Genomic DNA, 22,658 nt, shown 5'->3' on the forward strand with positions numbered 1-22,658 from the left:
TCTTGGTCTTCACAGTAAACTGACACGAACACTTAATCAGAAATCCAAGGCTAGAGAAAATAATATTTACATTACAGAGATCAATCCCACTTCTTGTCATGCCTTCTGTGCTTTATTTTGTTTTGCAGTTTTTCATTTGAATTTTGGGTTCCTAATTTGGGTTACGGCCAAGACAACAGGAACTTGAATTGCTATGCGTAATATAAAGTAAATAAAATAAATTAAAATTTCTTATCTCTGAGAGGCAAATGCTCTTAGATATCATTAGATAATGCCAGCATCAACACTATGTGCCTGATGCTTAGGCACAAAAAAATTAAAATCAGTCTCAGACACTGACCATGTTAGTTTTAAGTATGAGGTATGCCATATGCAACAAAGTGACTTGGACATGGATAACAGGCAAAAGCAAGTATGTCCGTACCTGAAATTGTCATTTTTTTGCAGTCAAAACCTCACAACTATTTAGTAATTATTCAAATGTCCCCACCCTTGATGAGCACTAATACTGCACATCTGAGTCTTTCAGCTAGCAGCCCCATGGTTTGTAAAGCAGCCTCTCAGCCAGGTGAGGGGAAATGATAGCCTGTTGTGCTGATCTAGCACTGAAACACATTTCATCCACCTGAAAATTGTTCTTTTACAACCAGTGCTCTCAGTACACTAGAAAATAGTTTAGACACCTGATGATTTAGATTTTAATGTTCTTACTGTGGATATAGCCATCAAAATTCCCACTGCCTCTCATTCCTCACACACTTAATATGCTGATTTAATTATATGCCTGTAATTCAGTTTACATTTTACAGGAGGCAAAAGGTAAGGAGATTCCAGTAAATGACACTTGAGATAACAGAATGAGTTACTGGAGAGCACAATGTTCATTCTTTGCATATGTACCAGCCTATTATAAAGGGCTTAAAAATTCACTCAAACAGAACAGGTAGGAAGCCTTGCAAAAGCCAAGCTAAAATTAATTTTCCAGATTTTAAGGTTATAAAAGTAACTTACAAGGTAAAAATCAGCGAAGACCTGTCTTTGTAAATCCATGGACAGACAGCTTCAGTCTGCTGCTCGATCAGGTTTTTCTCCCCAGCTGCCCTGAACAAAGCTTTGCCCACACTCACTGACTGGGGCACCAGGCAGCAGGGACAGGAGTGGAGCTGAAGCAAATGAGGTCAGTTCCATGCTGCACTGCCTGGGAAAGCAATGCAGGGAAACTCAGGCACTGATCACTAAGGAAAAGGTGAAATAAAACATCTAGCAAGGAGAAAGAGGTTTAGAGATGGATTGTTCTACAGCTGCCCACATTTAAATAGCAAGGACAAGATTAAAAAATTACAAGCTCTGTCTGGCTACCATGAAGATAAAAAAGGAAGACAGGAAAAAGGAATCAAACGACTCTGAATCTAAAAAGAGTGAGGCATGAGAATTTTTCCAAGAATAATTTAACAAAAGACCAGATGGAATGAAGCAGCGATATGTCCTAATTACAAGTTTATTATGTCAGCCTCAGAGAAAACATAAAAATCAAAAGACCCCAATTAAGTAAAGGTCGATCTTGGTGACGGAAAAAGGAGGAATTTCAGAAGGCAAAGTGAATTTAAATATATCCATGTTGAAAACTGGAAGATCTTTTTTCAGAGATTGAATCCTGTCAGTAATACTCAGAAAAAAATTTGACAATCTCTAAAATTATTAGCATAACAATCCTCACAGAGTGTGAGAGAAAGATTTGGGATTTTATCTCATGCAAATCCATAAGCTGCTACGAGTATATTTTTTTCATAAAGAAGATAATACTGAATCAAAAAACTCCAGCAGGTTAACAGAATAAATGGAAATACACATGTAAGCTTTGATGCTGATGTTGTTGCTGCTTAATCAAAATCACCAGTTTAAAACAGATGCTCACTCTTTCCCCATCCCTTACAAATGGTAACATGAAGCTGAGTCCTATCAGGAACCTAATCCCAAACTACATTCTCTCTCCCAATGGACTTCCCCTTTTTTCCTCTCTGTAACACTTTACCTCAACTCCACCCAACATGTGTGCTGTATTTATGATAGAAAAAAGCTGCTACATTGGTGCATTTTTGAAAATCTATTTTTTTCTGCAGTAGCCTGGCCAACCAGGAAATCAAAGCCCTGCATATTATCATATATTATTTTGTATGACTGAAGGCCACAGGCAGTCAAATCCTCTGAGCGCACATCCCTCTAGGAAATCCTGATCTCTGGGAACAAAAATACTACTACAGTCTCTAGAATAAACTACTTGAGGGACTGGATGGTACGTTCACATGTATTTCAAATACACGCATTTATTTTGTATGTATTGACATACACGCATGCCTTTCTGATGCAGGAGTTAAAAATTCCCTTCTAACACACCAGTGGCCAAACAGCTAACATAGCAGCATTTTGAAAGTGGCTTGCACAACAGGGAAAGCAATTGCACAGTAGGAAAACTCCAGCAGGGAGACAACAATCCAACAACAAATAGGACATGAAGCATCAAATGGAAAGTGAACTCTTGAGGAACTAAGACAGATGCAAAAGCTGCTGGTGGTAGTGTGAAGAGATGTATTGGTTAGCAACCATAGGAATACACAGAAGATGTGGAAAAATTTATCAGTGCAAGGTGCTGAAAAGATGTATTGAAACAAAGTTCACAGTCATTAATCAAACACAGCTGTTCAAAATCCCCCAGGACAAATTTTCACATATGATCTCAAAAATACTGAAATGCCACCCATTAAGGTATACCACCAGTATTAATTCTTTTGCTGGTACAGTCCTGACACAGCAGGTTTTAGCAGAAAACTCACAGAAATATCTTCTCTCAACAATGATATGTTTGTGAAATGCTTTTACTTGGAAGCAATGTCAAAATTTAAAGTCATAACATTTACTTCCAGATGCAAAATTCACACATCTATTAAATAATGCCAGGTATACACTTCTCCCAAACCATCACTACTAAGTGCTCATCGGTCAAAACAACCCCTTCTTTAAAAAGGACAGGCTTAAGCCTTTCAGCATAGGCTAAACATTTTTCTGATAGACTCTAAAACTGTAGTTATCTGTATGAAAAGTAATAAATAACAACAAAACAAATGTTTTCGGTATAATTTTACAGAGCTATCATTTTAATTTTTCTGCTTTGCAGCCCCATTTCTTGCATGTCAACAGTAACCTCAAACTCACATTTCAACCCTGGGCCTGTCAATATCCACAATATTTGTTATTAAAAGGTGCCTTATTCAGAAAGCTGTTTTGACACTGCACTACCGATGCCACACGTATGCAGTCAGCTCATACAGGTACTGGAACCCCACTAAACACAGAGACCCCTGCTAACTTCAGCATCACAGCCAGGAAACCACCCAAGTCAGACTGCAGCAAAGAAATTCCACTTGTGATGTGACATGGACACAAATAAAGAAGTATATATGAGAGGAACAGATTATGCCAGAGCATTTATTGTATTCATTCATTCCTTACCTTTCCCTTTACACTGCAGAGGTTACCTCACCCCTTGAAACACAGTCATAAGCAGCAACAGGTTTCACATATGAATTCTTTTTTCCCTGGGTGCTCTGGGGAAGCAAGAACATTCACTCAAGTGAGCATTCATGCCTCAGCTTGAGGACAAGGCTCTGCACCGAAGCCCTTAAGACCTTCTCACAGCTGCTGATTTCATCCACGAAGTGAAAGAGCATCTCAGCAGGACACTGCCAGCCTCCTTTTCAGCTCCCACTCACTGATTGCCAGTCTCTGGCAAGTGAAATGTCAAGAAACAGGCAGGGGCGGTGTTTGGAGAAGGAGGGATAAGAGATTCTCACCATCCATCAACCTCAAAACCTATTCAGCCGACAACTTGAATGGAACAGGCATTTCATTCTCCATGGTAACAAGAGATGGAAGGAGGCTGAGGAAAAAAAGGAGAGAGTACAGACCCGGGAAAATCCAATGCTGAAGATGCAGGGAAACTTGCAAACTTTGCAATTTCTCTCTGCTGTCCAAGTTGCATGCAGAAGAGAGAAAAGCCCTTTCCTTGCCTGCACAAGGAGGCAAGCCATGGCCACGATGAGGTGTCTTTTCTGCAGGCAGCATATTGATGTAGGGAGAGGAAATCCCTTATCCTGCACCAGTCCTACCCAGAGGAAAGACAAATGCCTTCTGAACACTGGAAATTTGGGAAAAATGCAGATTATTGCCCACCAGAAAAAAGAACTGCCTGAAAGGGAAAGATACTGTCCTTCCTTGTACAGTACTTGTCTACAGATCAAAGCCACTGATGCCGATTCAGTCTGTGTGCCAGCGCTGACCACAAACCAGAGTGGAGGATTAACATCACTCTGTCTGCTTTGCATCTTGCATGGAAGGAAATGTTTCTTACTTCTGTTATGCCAAACAACTTAGATGCACAGATAAGAACAAGAAATTAATTTATTCTTTTCCAAGGCACACCAAAACAAAGCATGGAAGCAGACAAACTTAAAATTCGGGCAGCACCTTTGCCAGCCTCAAGGGATCTCATGGTAAGTCAGTTCTTATTAACATTTCAGGCCTGGCCATCTTCTGAACTTTTTTTCCTGCTATTTTACATTCATAACTTGAGCTGTCACAGCCAGAATGTGCACAACAGGGAAATTACATTTGGATTCATGCACGTTTGTGTTCCAAGCTGGCCCCATGCAGCTACTGAAAAGAGTCTCTGGCTAAAGTACTTATGCAAGATAACCCAACAAAGGACTGAAAAGCTCTGCAAATCCTGGCTGCTGCCATCTTATTTTTTCTCAGTTTTGTACACTGATTCTTTCCTGAAGAACACATTTAAATCTCTCTCCCCCAACCAAACTCCCCACCTCTCAATTTGGAGTTTGTTCTCACTTTTATATTGCATATGGGACATGCTGTTGGTGTGATACTTTTTTTAAACTTATATTATTATCTATACAGATAGCTTTTGGTTAAAGACGACCTGCAGAGTTTAGTTTTTTCAGCAGTCCTTATGCATAAACAAATACGCTTCATAGTTTTTTAAAAACTATAAATTTTTCTTCATTGTACTCATTTGAATTTTGGATAGACAATTTTCAATTTCTTACATAGATCTTTACCATTCATGACATTGCAACCCATAAGGCATGTTAATACACAATCCTGCCCAGTGAATTTCAGCCTTTATTCTCACTAATCATTTCAAAGCCACATGAATACATTCTTGTTTTTGAAAATCACTTTCCTCCTCTGAAAAAAAATTGTTTTATTTTCTCTTTTGTCTTCCACGACTGACCAAAACAGAACCTCAGCAGGAACAATCTCACAGTCACTTGCTACTTGTTCTCCAACTTGTCTTCCCAAGACAGTCCTCTCTTTAGGCAAAGGAGGGCACATTTACCTTTTGAAATTAACTTCAGGTCCATGGCTTAGAGCTATTTTCCTTTTTTTCCTGAAGACTTTAGGAAGAAAATGAGAAATGAGACTACTCCATTCTCTCTATCCCAGCTAAAGTCAACTAAGTGGGAATGACACGTCAGCTGGAAGATGTCAGACTCCTACAACTCTATATAAGCAAATAAATGCTGTTAAATGCACTTGCATGATCAGATGAATTCAGTTTTTTCAGCTAGTTTTGAAGACACTTCAGAATTCCAAGGAGCTATTTCCAGCCCATTTAAAACATATTCTACTGACATCTATTAAGATGAGGGTATTTAACATAGAAAGCTTTTTGTGTTCTTTTCATAGAACAATCTCAGAGTACTTTGTTATTTTGCTTTGTTATAGAAGCACAAAAAGGAAAGAATGTATTTTTGCCAATTGCCATAAAAGCAGAATTATCTTCCCTGCACTTGCTGTTCACTGCATTTCACCTTGATCCTCTTGAAGGTTTGAAAGCATTGTTGTTTATCTGGAGCTCAGGGAAAGGGATTTTCTTTCTCTCTGAAGTTGATTCTAATGTATTTCAAAGAGTTGCCATCTATTAACATTATCCACTTGTCTTCCTATGATCCAAAAACCATACCCTTAGAAATGAAGAGCTTTCCCAAATCTGTTCTAGCAGCATGCTTTAGGCAAGAAAGAAGACACTGACAATGTTACCAATATTCAGAAATGTGACAAAAACCAGTCCAAGAGCATAGAGTAGTACCAACCACAGTGCCCACTGTGTGCTCCTTTTCAGCCACCAGATGGGAAATGTTGATGTGTCTCACCAAGGGCACACACAGAGATACACATTTTGGAAACAAATCTACTATGAATTGGCTAAAACTAGTATCTGAGAAGGCACCCTACCAAGAGGTACTGAAGAGAAGGGTGAAGCATGCCCACACAGAATCAAGGCCTTATCCAGCTTCCAAAACAGAAGAATAAACAGTACAGTACAGCCAAGATTCAAAGGACTGCCCACCATGTGTGCCTGCCAGGCAATAATAAAAGCTGAAATGCATCAATAGTCACAGGCTGGCTGAGAACGAAACTGACTTGAGTTCTGATCAAGTTTGGTGGTCTCCACACAGCTCTTGCATTACTAAAGCTACCACCTCTACTGACAGCAATTTCACAGAGAAGTGAACCAGTGGGAACCAGTGGTGAACCTCACTGGGATAGCACTGGCAGCGGCACATCACAGCCTCCTGAACTGCACCTGCCCAGCTAACAAATGGTTTCTGGGAATAAAAAAGGCTAAAAAACATGATTGGAAAGCACACAAAAATCATCAAGACCTCAAAAAAATCTGAGAACAGCACCTAGGAAAGCCGAAGCATCTTGGTTTAAATTGACAACCATGGCTGAAATATCTCTGAGCCATTCTCAATAGAAATGATTTTGAGGTAGGAATGAGTATGGACAGAGTAACAGGGCTGACCTGACAACACAGTGTGTGGCATCAGTAAAAGAACAACATACTGTGCCACTGAGTTACTGAATTACCAGGTATTGCCCACTGCAGACACACCACCCCAAAACAGGAAAGGTGGACTTTATGTGTGCAATTTTATCAAAACATATTTCTCTAACAAGCAAAATTATATTAACCCAATAGTTTCCTATTTTCAAGTGTGCCCCAAATTAATAAAAGATAAGACTTTAATAAAAAGCTCCTCAAAAGAATCAGCATTAATCACCACAGAGGCAAAGACTGAAATTTTAACCTACTTAAGTTTAATTTTTTTTTTTACTTAGTCAGTGCTTTAAAAACTTTTCATAAAACAGGAACTCTCCACTACTTTAGAAAAAAAAAGAATAAATGCAAAATCCTTTGGATCACAAGAATTTCATGTTTCATAAGAGAAAAAGAGCAAATGACAGCAAGATTCCTAACAATTTGTTTGGCAAATGCCATCTAAAGCAGCACACACAGTCACCTCAATCTGTTACCAAGAACTTGCAACAGCAGTAAATGTTAATGACACATGGCAAGGTAAAAGCTATCAGCCAGGGAAGGAACAGCTTTTAGGAGAGCATTAGAGGCTTATAAATTTTGAATTCTAAAATTTTGTATCTGCAGGAAAGGTTTTCAGTGTTTCACATGCAAACATTTTCATGCAAATAAATACATTTTCCTCTAAACTAAAAGAGTTTAAAAGGGCACAATTAGCAGTTTTCACTGAGTATAAATCAGACAGCTGCCTGTAATTGGAACCAGGAGCAAAAGACGTATGAGATGCTTTCTTCCTTGCAGATGCTTTCCCAAGATCTAAGGGAAAGTTCTACACCAAGAAATTAATATAATACTATCTAAATCTACACAGTCTATGGCTTTAATAGGTACATTTACATGTGAATAGTTAGTTTTGTGTTGGGTTTTTTTTTCCTCTTTTCGTTCCCAATTTCCTTTTGGATTTCATCTATTTCGTATAAGATTAAAACAGCTACAAAGATGCAGCAAGCCAAATTAAGCTCACTGGGATACCTCTGCAAATAAAGCTATCTTTTAACAAGGAGCAGAGGGGTCAACACCAATAATCAGCACTAAATGCTATCAGGAGCAGTGCAGGAAGGAAAACCACTACCCCTTCATTCCAATGGGGATCAGAAGAAGCTGCAAATTTAAAACTGTAAGCTTGAAGAAACGAAATATGAAGAAACTAAATATGTTTCACATGATAGAGGCATGTTTAAATGTCTACTTCTGTCTACATTTCATAATGCTACTGAAATACAAGTGATGTCCAACATATGCTTGGGACACAGGACACTACTTAAGGCAAAGCACTAAACAATGCCTTAAAACTCCATCAGCGAAAATAATACAAAAACAATGGGTTGGAGATTTTTTTGGGTGGGGAGCAGTGGGGGCATAGAGATAACATCAATTAACCAATCTTTTTTTCCCACTAAGTCAGCATTTCAACAACTCAAGTATCTATAAATGAACCAGTCTCTTAAGAAAAAAATTATTTACATTTGTATCATTCTGCAAATAAGAGGACATTTTTTAGAACAGATGACACCATCTTCTTCAGCCTTTTGTGCAACAACTAACTGCTTCCATGATTTCTTAAACACTTCCCTGTTTTACACAGTGATCCCAGTTGTAAAACAACAGGGAAACTTCCCCTTCCTTCAGGTCAATGGAAAACCAGAATCAAACACTTTTCAACAAGCTGATCAGAACACTGCAGATAAATATAAAGAAGCACCATAAACTACATATTTTTATGCACACCACTCCCAAGACACCAAAATGACAGAAGAACCAGCTGAGGTACTAATGCAGATGTGGCCTAAGAGGCCTCAGGCACAGATAACCAACCAACCTGTGCAACTTAAAAAGCAACACAAACTCCCAGCTGCCGGCTTCTCCTCCCCAGTGTAATAAGATGTAACACATATTCAGTTTACAGTATGATACCACATTTTTGCTGGAAGGCATAAGAGATATGAATTTAACAATGTGTTAAATTGGAGCACTGCACCTGTGTCTTACTACCAGCCTGCTTGATTTCCCCAGGGCTGGAGGATGTGCCTGCCACCTGGAGATGGGCAGCACAACCTGACTTATCCTTTCTAAGCTCTTTCTAGAACTACCTGGGCACAAGGTCCCCAGCCTGACCGCAGATCCTGGGCACTGTGATAGGGTGGGCAGGAGAAGCATGCTTTGAGTCACAGAATCATTTGGTTGGAAAAGACCTCTAAGATGCAGTCCAGCCATCAAGCTGGCACTGTCAGGTACACCTAAATCAAACCAAGTGGTAGACTTGGCAGTCCCTAAGTGCCATCTCTACACATATTTTAAATACCTCCAGGTATGGTAATTCAACTAGAATGCTAAGCACAGATTCACAGAAAAAAGTTAGCCCCTGAATGAAAATATTTCACATAGTTTACAAACATCTCTCATATTATCTCTTCTCACTTGTCTGTGCTGATATAAGAACAGCAGGCATATATTGTATGTCAGGCAACTGCTTCAAGTGACTGCACCACAGGAAGAAGCATCGACACCAGCGACAAAAGGGAATGTTAGGGAAGCTTGTGGCTCCTACAAAATGCCTTGAAAAAACCCCTCTCTGTTGCAGCATGGACTCTAAACAAATATGCCTACATTCTCTCAAGGTATCTTACTTTCAAATGCAAATAATATGATGTGTAATGAAAGGGAATAAAGCCTTGTTCCCAGAATATAAAATAAAACTAACTGAATTTACCAAAGGACAAAAGAAGGTTGAAGCTCCCACTAATGGCTTTGTGTCTGATTTTTAATACTAAAAGCTTCCCGTGCTTAGTTTATGAATTTGGAAGGGAGAAATTTTGAAACAAAAGTATATAACACATTTTCTCACAGGCATATTGACTTCTACCTTTCCTGTGAAGATAATATACGCATTTCAGTTTTCTGCATTTTAAGATTTTATCACCTTTTGGAGCAGCAAGGAGACGTTGCTGAAAACATCTCATATTACCTAGATTAACCTTGTGCTCACTACTTCCCCACATAAACAGACACCAAAATAGCAAGTCAAGTCTTTCCTCTCTGACCTCCAAGTAAGTACTACTGCTTGAAAAAATATATCCTGTTACTGCTTGGAAAAAATCTACTGTATTCCCACCCCCTCAAACCATTCCTCTGTAAAACAGTTCATCTTAAAAATACAGTGCTGCCACCTTCCTTTTTCAGGTTTTTGCCATTGCTGTCACTATGGAAACAATCAGATCATCAGATATGTCAGTAGGCACAATTTATAAAATACAAAATCACCAATTGTAGATATTCTACATAAAACCCAATCAAGACAAAATTAGCATGTTAGCAAGGAAATATTGGCTTTAAAGAACTTTTAATTTCATATGATTTCCTGGAGCAATGCTGCAATGAGCTACGGCCAAGGAGAGAGCAGCCAGTGCAGAATCATGCATGAAGTCACACAGCCAAAGGCTGCAACAAACTGCCAGGACAAAGGGCTGTAATCAACCCTTTTCCATCCATTTAAAACACAAAAATCCTACAGTAAAGGGAAGTCAGTATATCCCCAAAACATTACACCAACATAAGAAATATGGCAAGACATACAGATATTTGTTTCTCTGAGACTTAGAAATAAATGAATGAAGGAAGACCCTTTCAGTTTGTTTTGCCTGTATCTCAATAGCGCATTCAGTCATATTCCCCTCTGTTCATCACCTTTGTTCACATCTGCATCAGAAGGAAAGGTGAAGCCAATAACTCACAGCTTCCCAACCAAGCAAAGATTTAAAGCAGTTCTTAGAGAAACATCAGTTATAGAGCTTGGTTGGGCAGCTATTCTGTTGAGTTGTAGTTTCAGCAGTGCAAAAGCAGAGTGCTTATTATTGCTGTAAGATGGGGTTCATCCAAACCCGTACGTGCAGAAGATGCAGTTTTCCCCTGCTCCCAAAGCTCAGGGCATACTTCACTTTGACACGTTGACTCAATTATAGCACTCGGGAGCCTCAGGAGAACAAACACAGCTTTTTGAGACACCTCCCTCTCTACCACACACACACATTCTCCCTGTGCTTATTTAGAAGCTCACTGCCTTTCATCATCACACTATTCTCTCATATGTTACACTGATGCACCTACTCACATTGCTGCTTTTCCTCACCTCTACTATCTTGGAAAGTAAGCAATTACCATACTTCAAATTCAGCTACTGAAGTTACAACACAGATAACAAAAGCAAGAGGGACCTCTTTTTATGACAAGATAAAATATTTCAGCTCAAGAAAACAGGTCAAACCCAAGAGTCATAAAGCACTAGAAGAAGAGAGAACAGACATGAAGCTGTAAACTGTTTTTAAAACATTGTGGAGCCAAAAGTATAATGTGTACTTTTCTTAATAATGACATGGCAAACAGTAAGCTCCAGGTGCCATTTCAGGTTGGGAAGACAATCTGCCAATCTGCCAGTGCTGCACAGCTGACTCTGAGACTGCTTGGTGCCTTTAGCACTTGGCTGAAGGACTTCTGCCTTTGATGCTACATGCACATACAGCAAAGTCCCTTACATTCAGAGCCCCTCAAGTGGCTCAACAGAAGAAACAGTCTACAGTATTCTTGTCTTAAAAGCTCTGGTTTTGACTGGCTATCTTGATGACAGATGGAAATTTATCAGATTATTCACTTTTTGACACAGGACGAGCAGATCAGGTACTGTGAGATGGAGATAGTCCTTTCCTTACTTGAAACATATGCTTTTGATTCCTAATTTCCAAAACACAAGATTACATGCTTTGTCTAAGATTTCCTCTATTAGACTGCAGAAGTCAGATGGAATGAATTCAGACAGCAGCTGTAAGGAGAGAATGACTGAAAGATTTGGAATTCTGATCTATCAAGAGGGCAAGGAAGAACAAAAGTTATAAATTACATAACTGAGTGAAAAGGTAGAGTAGAGGGCAAAGTAAGATAAATTTAATAAGTCTTTTGTGGGAAATCCTCTTCCACAAAAAGCTTCTAGAAACAGAGTGAATTTTGATGCAGTTTCCCTGCAATGAATTATATTAGTTCACAAAAATCAGGAAACTGTAAGATAGTACAGAGGACAATTCAGAGCTGGAGTTTATGTTGCTCAAATATTGGACAGTTGTGCAAGTTTATATCTGTTTTCTATCTGGCTCTTTTTTTCCTCTTTTCCTTTAATCATGCATGCCTGAGGGCTTCCAAATACCTTGTGCTGAAGTATCCAACACTTTAAAAATGTTAGAATCATATTTATCTGGTACAGTGGTACTTCTCATTTGTGTATGTAGCTCTCTGCCCTCGCTTCTCTTGTATCTTTTCCTAGGCTCCAAGGTGACTAGAAAACACTGCATGTTGAAGTCTGGGTAACAAACAGTATCTACACAATATTTTCAGTATTATTACCTACTGTACATTCCTAAGCACAATTTCTAGTACATTTCTTAAGACCATAGGTAATTCCAATCAGTCTAATATTAATTACAACATGTCCTCTAGCAAAGACTGCTCTTAGGACTCTGAACAACCACCAAAGTCAGTGCCACAACACCAACATGAAAGAATCCAACAATAAACAAAGAACTTTTGCATGTACTGTATGACTTCTGCAGGATTTAATATGTCACTGAAATCAGTAGGGGAGATCATTAGAAAATTTCTTGTCATATACAGGAGCTTTCATTCTTCAGGTATTTAGAAAGAAAGCTAAAGACACAGCAAACTCAGGTAAACGTTTTTTCAAAATAATAAGTCTACACCATGATTTAAGGTACTTGCTGGTATTTGAGTTTACTACATACTGACTTCCTAGCAGTAAAACACTGATTTTACCTTTTCTCAATGCATTCATGCAAACAAGTCTTCAGTCAACACATGAAACTCTTGCCCTCCACATGCCCTGAGAGTAACTGTGGGGCAGGAAAACTACTTCAATATTTCCCTGTGATGGTGGATGTAAAAAAAAAAAACCATTTTTACCAGACAGTAAAACAAGTACTTTGTAGTAATAGAGAGAAGTACCTCAAAAGGGTCCTTAACCTCACTATGAATACTATGCCCTATAAACTCAATTTGGCAAATCTGTGTTACATCAGAAGAGTTTCACCATCTGTAATTCCATTGAAAAAGACAGGATTACTGTTTATAAAAGGGTAGACAACAGAAGCAAACATAGAGCTGGAGAGAAGAAAGCAATCCTGCTTAATGAAAAAATACACCTGAAGTCTGAAATATAAACACATTTAATCTTCTTGGGCTGTTCTTGCTTAGCATAAACAGAAAATAAAACTGTATCTATTACTTCTTCCCTTCTTTGCTTACTGATTAGTGAACTGAATATCATCTTCTTACTCTGAGCTTTCTTCTAATAGATTAATGACAATAGAAAAGCCACAACATTGAACAGCAAACATCTGCTATTTTCTTGGACTCACATGCATTTTCTAACAGCACCCTGAACTAGAAAATACTCTTCATACACATGCCCGAGGTTTACATGCATTATAATCCAGCTACAAGAGTTCAGACTGAACTTGCTTGCAATATTCTGATACTCTGTAACAGAGCAACAAGAAGGCAAATAAGTTTCAGAAGACCTATTTATTTTGGAAACTGATAGTGATTCTCAATCACTTAACAGCTGTCTTCCAAGAAAATTAAACGAAATTCAAAGGTTCCTACTGATTCTGGAAGAATCAGTGCTGTTCACTAGCCAGCACTTAATACTGCCTACATTCAAACAGAGCTCTATAGCAGTCCAGCAGGCTCTCTAGAGGAATCACACACTATCAGAACAACTGTCAAAATCAACATGTAAAAACCACGTCCCCATTGTATGTGGTACACTCCAGTTATTTCAAATATCCTTCCATATTACCCTAAGATAACCTGCTTGGAAAAAATGTCAAGTGGCAAAAAAGACAGGATAAAAATCTAACTTTTCACCCAGTAAATAAATTAATTCTATGAATGAATTGCATTGATGACATTTGTGCCCTTTTTCTTTGGCATAAATAAAGTAGTTACCCTGCTGAAAAAAACAGAATCTCTAAATCCAAATGAAGTTAGCCATCCATTCAGAGAAAGAATAAGATGACAATCATGTGGCATACATTTATTATATATTTAATGCAGTTCTGGAAATCTGAGATTGTTGGCAATAAGTACAGTGGAAAAAGCTAGACTAAACAAAAGGAAACACCTGAGGAGGAGTTATTCCCAAGGAAGAGCTTAGGAAGTAAGGACAGCGTTTCTCACAGATTTTTCAGACCCAACACATCTTCAAAGCTACTACTTTGAATATGGACTCTCCCTCCTGCTCTTGCTAGTCCATGGGAAATTTCATCTCTGCCAAACAAATCAAGGGAAACTGAACTGCAGATTCCATTAACTTGAACTCTGAGACAGCAACTCGGCTACTGTGAGTCACTGACAGCTGGGAACAACCCTGCCAGCTTGGGAGAGACACCAAATTCAGTGCAATATCCATCCTCATACACGCGAATCCACAACGGCCAGCACATCTGAAAGGAATCACAAGGATGCCTACTGGAGAGAGAGATGTCTGGTGGAAAGAGATTCCTCAGCACGAAGGGTCTGCTTCAGGCAGTTGCTGCTAATACAGCCCTACGTGCCCAGAGCTCTCAGCAGAACACAATTCCATGTTCAAATCTGGTGTTTTCAACATAGAGGTCCAAAACTTTGCCCTGTGCCTGAACTTCTGGTGAGTGAGAATCTCAAAAAGGATCTTAAAAAATTTTCCAGCAGTAAACCTACGTACATACAACCACTTCCAAATCATCCATTCCCTTGCTATGGAAAAGGAAGTGAAAATGCAGCATGCTAATTAAGGACTCCAAAGATGCCTCTACAGATTCTACATGTATCAAAAAAGATATTCAGGCCTTCCTGTATCACAAATCAAAGTACAAAGAAACATATACAACCAAACAGGAGGGATGAGCAATCAGCTTCTTTCGATACCTAAAACTACATCACCAAATCCAGTGATGTTTGTATTTCTGGTCTCATCAGGCTGTCTCATTAAAAAACCTGCCTTGTGCATTATATATTGCTTTTGTAGCTGCACCAAGTCACTGCACGTCCACAGTTCAGCCAGTTACATGGGCTATGGCAGAGGGCAAAGAGTAACTCATTTAGAAGGGTGAGAGAAATGACAGGAGGAAAGAAACAACTTGATGCAGATTCCTTCAGCTACATGTTTCATAAAAGCATCACACTCAGAAATAAAATTAAGAGAGTTGCTTAGGATGGGGGAAGGTTTGGCTCTTTTAAAGAAATTCATGTTTTCTAGAGGACAAGCACAAAAACACATGGCTCGTCAGTAACTGTCCTTACAGTTTTCTTCAACATATAAGATTTACTCACTTTTAGAGCCTTGTCTACAACAGTAAGCTTTAGAAGAAAAAACCAAAGTGCTATTTCCAACTCAGCTCAGTTGTATCATGAAGTCTCACATGACTTAGCCACTAATGGTAGAAAGACCAAAACCGCTTAGCCTCAAGAGTACCATTGTAATTGCTGAACTCAACCTTATTAGAAACGATTTTTCTCTACAAGCCCCCAGGTACAGAGGATTATTCTTTATGATTATTTAATAAAATTACAATTTCATAACTGTAACTTCTTCCAGGACAGATCCTTACATCTACCTGCTACCTCTTAAATTAAACTTATTTCTTGCTTGCTTGCTAATCTTTCTTGATATTGTATTTGTCATGATTGCATCTCACCACTTCCCGACCGAGGAAACATTGCAAACCAAATGGAATTTTAAATTCAATGCATACTGTCATGTCAAATGTCAGCCAGGGATATATTTCTGCCACACAGAACTACTTCTGGAGTTGTATGCACTAAACTACTGATTTTAGGGTCCTTCAGTTAGGAGCCTGTAAGAGTCCTTGGTCAGATAGGTTCTTCTCATTGAAATCACAGAGCAAGATAATCACAGAACAAGATCTTGCTTTACCAGACAAATTTATCTATAAACAAAACGAGGAGGAGAATCTTGCCTTGCCTTTCATGGTTTCAAAGATACATCTTGAAATTGAGTTGATGATTAATGCAGTCTCATGGAAAACAGACTAATACAGACAATATCACATATTTACTTTCATCTACCCTTCTTCAGAATACTAATAACTTCCTATGAACAAAGTTTTGTTTATTTCCTATAAACTAAGTTTGGCACTCCCCTTAGTCACTGCACTTTTACATGCCTGGCACACTCAGTATTTCACTGACTGAGGGGGAAGATTTTGAAAAACTCTTGATAAGTACTCACAGCAGAGTAATGCCATTAAATTTATTCCCCATCTTATAAACAGTCCTGTCGATTTGATAAAAGTCTGTTCAGTTAATGCTCAGGTACCTCAGCTACCTTCAGAAGACAGTTGATGTGGTAAACATAGAATCTTAAGAGAAATTCACACAACTACGTAGGAAATACATAGTCATGCGTGCCCCACAGCCATCCCTTCCTGTGCAGATTACAGGCTGGGTATTGCATTTCATTTATTTTCAGGGTCTCAGATATTTCTCTGCCTCTAAATTCAGATCTGTTCAAGAGATGAAACATGCCTACCTGTCAGCTTCCCTGGTCTCCAGTGCTGCAGAATGCCACACAATTTACACTAAACCAGAGCCTCACAGTGTTTTGATGGCTGATGCTTGCAATTTTGTGAGCTGGTAGATTAGACTTTTTCCATTGCAAACCTAGATACAGTTTAAGGTGACAGGTTTGGCAAGTCTGGATTTATCAGTTCCTCTGAACATAAACCTGCATCAAAGAGGATGGAAGTTAAGCACTCACCTTTTCAGCAGTGCCTTTGTTCAGAAGCCAACACACAGAGCAAAGTCAACAATGCCTGGCTTACAAGCACACCCTCCAGCTGGGAAAAAAAAACCCAGAATGAGTCTAGATTAAAGATACACAGGAAAGAAAGATCAAAGAGTACTTTATTTTATACACATATGAAGAGCACTGCACACAGGCTGTGCAACCAACCACTTTGTTCTAAACAGAAAATATTCAACACAGTGCACGCATTATTGTGGCTCCCTAAAAACATGTCAAGTGAAAGCAAATGCAGTATTTCTCAATCATGGAAACCAACCCCCAGTATACAGAAGGAAAAGCAGGAAGAGAAAAAATATGCTAAGAACCCCTTGGTTTGTTTTAAGAGTTAACAGTCCACCAGGCAACAGAGTTCCAACTTCCTTGACTGTAACTGCCAGAGAACTTGGCCTTAAATTTCACATAACAACATTTCTTTGTAATGAGAATGTTAAAACATGCCCCCATAGGAAGTTCTCAATACCAGAGTTCAGACAGCAACTGAAACTCTTGTGCAGACTGCATAGTACCAGAATCACAGAATATTCTGAGCTGGAAAAGATCCACAAGGATAGTTGAGCCCAACTCTGAAGTGAATGGTCTGTACAGGGATCAAACCCACAGCCTTGGTGCTATTAGCACCATGCTCTGACCAACTGAGCCGGTCCTGGGGATATGGAGATACCATGTATAGAAATTAAATGGAGCAATATAAATTGCTGTCTCATAGTTGTGTTTGAAAAAAAAGATTCAGGTTTTTTTGCTTTGCAAAGGGACATCCCCAGACTGGTACACTTTCCAAATTCTTTAAATAATCTCCTCAAATTAATTCCATGGGCTGCCTTCCAGCCTACAGGAATCACCCAGCAAATGCCATGCATAGGCAAGTCCTTTCTCCCACAAGCTGGGGTCTGGGGCAGCAGCTCCATGTGATGACTTCTCATTGTCCACTTCTACCACAGCAGAGCCCAGCAGGCACCTGGCACCTACCCAGAGAAGTTACTGAGGGGAGCAGTGAACCTGAACACATTTTACTGTTTACCCTATGGCACCAGCCAAACAGAGCAGCTTAGGGCAGCTCCCTATCCGTTCAGATGCAGCCAAACTGACTTTCTGAATGGAATGCTAAGATGCACTTTATTTCATTAATGAAAAATTCTCTGCTGCCTTCCTCTACATTAAAAAAGTGTCAATCCTGTTCATACCATACTATCATGTGCAGGTGGCCACACATAACACAAACAGTAATTCACAGTCCAGGAGCTTCCTTAACCTTCCCCACTAGATGCAAACAGGAACAAACCAGTGCAACTAGACCTCTATATCTGGTACCTCTATATCTGCAGCTGTATCTGCAGCTACAGCTCTTATGCAAAATGCAGCAGGACACCATTCTTGAAAAATCATTCCTGAAACTTACTCACCTTTCTTCTCCCCTATACCTTTCCATACTGTTTGCCCAACTGTTCCTTTTTAAAATACCTTTTTTTCCTGAAGAAAGGCAGTATCTAAGACTGGTATGCAATAATGTAGATTTGAATCAGCAGGAAGCAGTATGGAGGCAATATTAAAGAGTTAGGAGAGTCTGCCAACTAGTTCTAATACCTCAAAAGCAAACATAAATTAAATGGGTAAAAGACTTCCAAATTATTTAATTTATTTTCAATAGAAAATTGAGTCTTTGATGTTAGAGTATTTCCTGACTATTTCTATCAGTCTTCTGTATAATGTATTTGTTTTTACATATTTGTTCTTCCAGTCTTTCCTTTGGGCAGACTACTCCATACTTCAATGTATTTTATAGCCTCATTCCCTTATTTCTAGTTATGCCCCTTCTCACTTTACTAATTTAATTAGTTTCTATCTTTCAAGTATGCACCTTTTAAATATTTGTAGACTCTTATCACATCTCTCAGCTACACTTCTGGTTATCATATAGCCAAGAAGGCATGTGTGCCTGTAGGTCCCCTGGTCTGTACTCCTTTGCCATTTGTCCCTCCAATCTCTTCAGTTCATTTAAATCTATCTAAAAACAAGAAGTTTTGAGCCTGGTACAACTTGCAGGTTAACTCTCACAGTTGTTCAAGAAGGACCTTCTCTTTAATTTTTGTAACTCAAAACTGTATTAATTTACCACCTACTACCATGACACATCTGTAAACTGATTTATCTGCTGTGCAGCTATTCACTCCAAATGTTTCTGGTGCTTGAAAAACTAGTGTTTTTCCAGTTTCACTCCTTCCCTGGAGCACACACAAACACATTTCTCGTTAAACCATTTTGACTGAATTCTCCCCAGGGCCTCCCCACAAGTGGGAAGTACTATTTTTTTATATTCTCCAATTAGTTCTACTATCTCTAGTTCCTCTGTTAGTGTCTTCACTGTTAATTCACTTCTAACATTTGGCATCTTACAAGTTTAGAAAGACCCCAGCCTCTAATAAAGGTGTAAAACCATACATTTTTCAGTAAGATACAACAATACAAGGACTCCACATGGCTAAATAGAGTATTCTTCAGCACTACCCCATTTACATTTCTGTGACTTCCTGTTGAGAATTTCCTACTCTCAGCCTGAATTATCTAATGCAAGTGACCAAAACACACAACCCGATGTCTCTTAAGCCAGCTACAATACACAGTTATGGCAGGGGTGCTGTTAGAAGGCAGCAGCTGTCTCCCTTCCTTCCCTTCCCCACACATTACCCAGCAGCACATTACCTTTGTCGTGCCACCACTGCCCTGTGGTGAGCCAGGTTACTTTTCTATTTTAGATTCAGTGCATTGTGCATCTGCACAAATACTTGTAATGGTACTCCGCACAGATTATGCAGGGACAGGAGAGTGGGACTGTGTGAGAACTTACAGCACAGAAAATGTCCATCGAATCCTGTACTGAATTCCCACTTGTAAGCATCACCTTAGTGTCAGAAAGTAAGCCTGGCATCCTGTAACTGGGAAGTCTGCAAAAACCCAAAGACTTCCCAGAAACAAACAGAAGGAGAAGCCTTAAGACCATGTGAACGAACACTGAAGATTTCTGCATAGTTGAGGGGACAGGATGAATTGAACACAAGGTAGATTTGTTAAGGAGCTGAATTCTTTCAAGGATTAGAAAAAAACTTGATTGAGTAAAGGAATACAAAAACACATTGTTTATTGGAACTTTCTCAAAAGATTTGGTAGAGTCCTTCACAAAGGGCAACTCAAGTCAGTGTGCAGGCAAGAAGAACAAAGTACTGTCACAAGCAGGAAACTGGCAAAAAGAAATGAAACAAGAATCACTGGTCAGTTTTGAGCATGGAAGAAGGGTATTTGTGGAGTTCTCAAACATCAGCATCTACTTTTTTCAGGTTGTTATTAAATAATTGCAAAAGAAGGCGAAAACAAATAAAATTTAATCTGGACACAACTTTGAGTGAGGTGGGTTAAATACACAGAATAATGTGTATTATTTAAGGAAATTCTAACAGAGAGAACTCTTGGGCAGTCTAAAACCATAGCAACAAAGAAATGAGAAATATGAGAAAGAAATAAACCCCAGAAAAAGAGGTCTTTAATTATGAGCTATAAACTTCCTGTCGTTACTCTGTAAGAATTTATGTTGTCTGTCAGTGAAAACAGTCAAGTGATCATCACTGTAAAAAAAGTAAACAAGATGTTTAGAAAAAGAACCCCATTATAAATATTAGCATTCTCTAGCATACACTTTCTAAATCTATACCTTCACCTTTAATGTATTTAAGTCTCCAGCTTGATTGAAGCAATATTTAGCAGAAAGAAAAACCCTCATGAAAATCCAATGAAAATTATCAGCACAAAGAATACGCCTAAAATTGAAGGGAGACTATACAGAAACCATTTCAATGCCCTTGAAAATCACAGGCAACAGGCTTGGGATCAGTGACACCTAAAGCATTTCCACATTTGCCTGTTATCTCTGCTAGTATCTTCCAGGACAGAGTATGCCTGGTTTCTAGGCAATCCAGTCTACTGCTTAACTGCTGGCACTGTTGGAAAGCTGTCCCTGAATTCTAATTATACAATTTACACCCTTTACTTCTGGGCAGAGAGAAGAGGAGAGAATTTTTTTTTCTCTTTGCAGCACACTTTAAAATTTTTACATTATTGTAACTCCTCTAGTCTGAATAATTCTGATTGTTCCATTCTCTCCTGGTAGGTCACGTTTCCTTTGCTATTACGTTCACCTGAGCTACTTTCAGTTGGCCCTCATCTTTGCTCAAATATGGTGTGCAAAAATATCTGCAGCAGTCCATTGTTCCAGAACACAGTAAAGAGAAAGATCATGTAGGACTGCTGCAGTCTGAGTTCAGACTGGAGCAATCCAGGTCAGTTTCTTCCATTGATCAATTTTCCATAACACAAAAAACAAAGATTCTATCACTTCCTCCAAAACAGTAGATTGGATACTAAGAACAGGACACTGTATTACACACAGCACTTCCATGACTGGATACAGCATTCTCCTCTTCTTTATTTCTCATCAGTGCATTCTATGCCTCAAAGTAAGCCAGAAAGGAGACTCGTTGTTAAAATAAAACAATAATGACATCAAAGAAACAAAGTAATGAAATGACAGACAGCAATCTTTCTTTAATGTATTTGTGTGTGGATATATGACATCTGAAAGCCATCACACAATAATTATGGCAACACTTAAAAATGTCACTAACTGTTAAAAACAGAAAACAGAGTTTTGTGACCAAAGTGTTGAGAAAATTTTCCATAATTTGTTTCAACTATATTCTCACTTCTATTTACATTACAGCACAGACAAAAAGGCTTCAGCTAAGGCTAGGTTCATTGCATATTGTGTATCTACCCAAACACAGAGCTGCCCTTTTTACAAGGGCATGTAGCAATAGGACTTAGAGGAATGGCTTTAAACTAACTGAAAGAGGGCAGGTTTTATTTGGGAAGAAATTCTTTACTAAGAGGGTGGTGGGCCATAGCAATAAATCATCCAGACAAGCTGCAGATGCCCCATCCTGGAAGTGTTCAAGCCAGGTTGGATGGGCTTTGAGCACCCTGGGCTAGTGGAAAGGTGTCACTGGTCATGGCAGGAGTGCTAGTAACTAGCCTATAAGGCCTTTTCCAACCAAAACCACTAGGATTCTAACAGTATCTGTACATGTAATCAGACTTCTGTATGCCTAAGAAAAGACAGATGCTCCACCACATCCTTTCCACAAGAAATGGATACAGCACACAAGCAGAAGTATTATCCAAATTTTACACAAACAGAAGTGAAACAGCAATGAGTGAACTACCAAAGTTCGCATGAAAAGCAGAGCAAGAGGCCTAGATTTAATTTGCTAATCACAGTTACAAGCTCATTAACCACAAAACAATGCTCCTCTCCCCTCCCTTATCACCAAATAACACACACGTGTAACGCCTGCACCAACGCTCATTCACAGAAACAGTGGTGCTTGAACAACATGCAACAATTCTCCAGAAGAAAGCAGGAAATATTTTCTTTCTTCACCATCCTGCATTTAGGAAGCCAATATCACTATTTTCATTCTTCCTTCTTCTCCTAAGTTCATGCCAGTTCATACCAAAGGCCTGCACAACAGGGTTTAAGCAAACAGCTCATCCCACACTGAAGGAAACAAGGAACTCTGTCACTGCAGTTCACCTCCAGCAGCTGGTTGTTAAATCAGGAGAACTAAAAAATTGCTTTAGTTTCTTCACTCTTAAAACTACAGTATGATGGAGCGCTACACTACAACAGCTGAAAATAGAAAAATCACGCCTCAAGTTAGAGTGCAGACTTTAAGAAACAAAGGAGTCACTGAAAAAAAAGCAAGCTAGCCACAGACATTTTCATCTACA

At 39.0% G+C, this 22,658-nt stretch overlaps 1 protein-coding gene across 4 annotated transcripts in view; it reads right to left on the reverse strand.

Moving 5' to 3' along the window:
* The window catches only part of NDST2 (N-deacetylase and N-sulfotransferase 2), a 126,259-nt gene that overhangs the window by 85,748 nt on the left and 17,853 nt on the right, over nucleotides 1-22,658 (reverse strand). For 2 of the 4 annotated variants that reach the window (XM_054277410.1, XM_054277411.1), the window contains exon 2: nucleotides 16,776-16,854. The exons of 1 other annotated variant lie outside the window; for it this stretch is intronic. The gene's annotated coding sequence lies outside the window, so the exon portion shown is untranslated. Of the gene's footprint in view, nucleotides 1-3,507; nucleotides 3,720-16,775; nucleotides 16,855-22,658 lie in introns of those variants that run through there. One more of the 4 variants, XM_054277413.1, reaches the window with a different exon arrangement.

The sequence above is a fragment of the Melozone crissalis genome, unplaced genomic scaffold, assembly GCF_028551555.1.
Source record: "Melozone crissalis strain CALT ecotype California unplaced genomic scaffold, PUWL_Pcris_2 ptg000019l_1, whole genome shotgun sequence".
Taxonomy (NCBI): domain Eukaryota; kingdom Metazoa; phylum Chordata; class Aves; order Passeriformes; family Passerellidae; genus Melozone; species Melozone crissalis.